The 1,545-nt window shown below is 38.9% G+C and overlaps 2 protein-coding genes across 2 annotated transcripts in view; both read right to left on the bottom strand.

The window, feature by feature from the left end:
• Nucleotides 1–1,545, bottom strand: part of LOC106878991 (histone deacetylase 2) — a 219,318-nt gene that overhangs the window by 36,883 nt on the left and 180,890 nt on the right. The gene's annotated exons all lie outside the window — the stretch shown is intronic.
• Nucleotides 1–1,545, bottom strand: part of LOC128251195 (uncharacterized) — a 21,415-nt gene that overhangs the window by 13,819 nt on the left and 6,051 nt on the right. The window contains exon 2 of the mRNA XM_052977798.1: nucleotides 538–882. The gene's annotated coding sequence lies outside the window, so the exon portion shown is untranslated. The remainder of the gene's footprint in view (nucleotides 1–537; nucleotides 883–1,545) is intronic.

The following is a 1,545-nucleotide window of genomic DNA, read 5'->3' as shown; positions in this document are numbered from 1 at the left end:
TATATGTATATGTATATGTATATGTGTGTGTGTGTGTGTGTGTGTGTGTGTGTGTGTGTGGAGGCGCGTGGCTTAGTGGTTAGGGTGTCAGCATCATGATCGTAAGATTGTGGTTTCGATTCCTGGACCGGGCCACGCGTTGTGTTCTTGAGCAAAACACTTCATTTCACGTTGCTCCAGTCCACTCAGCCCGCAAAAATGAATAATGACGGGATAGTCACAGCAAGAACGCATTTAATGATATGTATCATATTTTTTTTCAATGTTGACATGGTGTTGAACACCAGCAACAACAGAATGAGCAAGATAATATAACCATAGTAAAAGCGTTCGAATATTTTTAAGAGGGATGGCCACAGCTGGAACACCTTTGGTCTTAACTTTTGCTCATCTTTGGTCATAACACATTTGATCATGGCTCCGCTGGATCAGATTCGATCTGGGTATTAGACAACGCAACCTCTCGTTCTCTTCACAATGCACGCACAACATAATCTTAAAACACACACAAAGTAGATTGTGAAAACATGCACTTACTTTCACTGAGGTAGAGGGTCGCCCATACACTTTAGCTGGTTATGTTTGCAATTGATGCCAGGACTGTTCATTAACGTCACAACTTTTTCTCTGCCCTCCTTACTCTCTTCTACTATCAATACTTTACTCTAGCAGTGTCCGCAGATGCCAACACTCTTCATAAATGTCAATATTGACCACTGCTCTTAGTCCAATGTTCTTTTATCAGTGTCAATTACACCACTCAAGTGTGTCCATAAATCACAAAAGCACATAGACGGTCCACTTTTAGTTGGATCAGACTTGTTTACTAATATGCCAGTATTTCTCGACCCGAGTGAACATGCACCAAACTTCTCAATGTATCTGCGAAGAAAAAAAGGCTTTCAATAAAGCTTTGAAGTCGTTCCGGTGTTAGAAATGTTGTTGATGTTTGTAATGGTGATGTTTTCGTATTAATATCTTTTAATATCTGGTTATAGGATGCTGTAATGCTGACTTTTGTAGAAGTGGATATATACAAGCAGAACAACCGATATACCGAAAACTTCCATTACAGAAAATCATTTAAATCCATTAACGTGGATGACACAACAAGGACATAATTCTGAATAAGTACGCAGTTGATGTTAACCATGAATAATTGATATGTTTAAAGGTAATTGTCATAAAATGATTCCGGCTCTTTTTATCTATCTTAGTTACAGATTTCAAAACATAAAACGAATAGCTTCAAAGTATATACATTTACATGTATCATGGAAAATATTGATGCATCTAAATTACAAAGATAGAGAGAGAGAGAGAGAGAGAGAGAGAGAGAGAGAGAGAGTAAAAAAGGCCAGGCGAGGCTGTGGCGTAAGAAGACGGCTTCCCAACCACATGGTTCCAGGTTCAGTCCCACTGTGTGGCAATTTGGGCACATGTCTTCTACTATAGCCTCGGGCCGACCAAGGTCTTGTGAGTGAATTTGGTAGACGGAAATTGAAAGAAGCCCGTCGTATATATATATATATATATATATATATA

This window comes from Octopus bimaculoides, chromosome 28 (genome assembly GCF_001194135.2).
Source record: "Octopus bimaculoides isolate UCB-OBI-ISO-001 chromosome 28, ASM119413v2, whole genome shotgun sequence".
NCBI classification, from domain to species: Eukaryota; Metazoa; Mollusca; class Cephalopoda; order Octopoda; family Octopodidae; genus Octopus; species Octopus bimaculoides.
The sequence above is the reverse complement of the archived record's forward strand: the minus strand, read 5'-3'. Positions and strand labels throughout refer to the sequence as shown.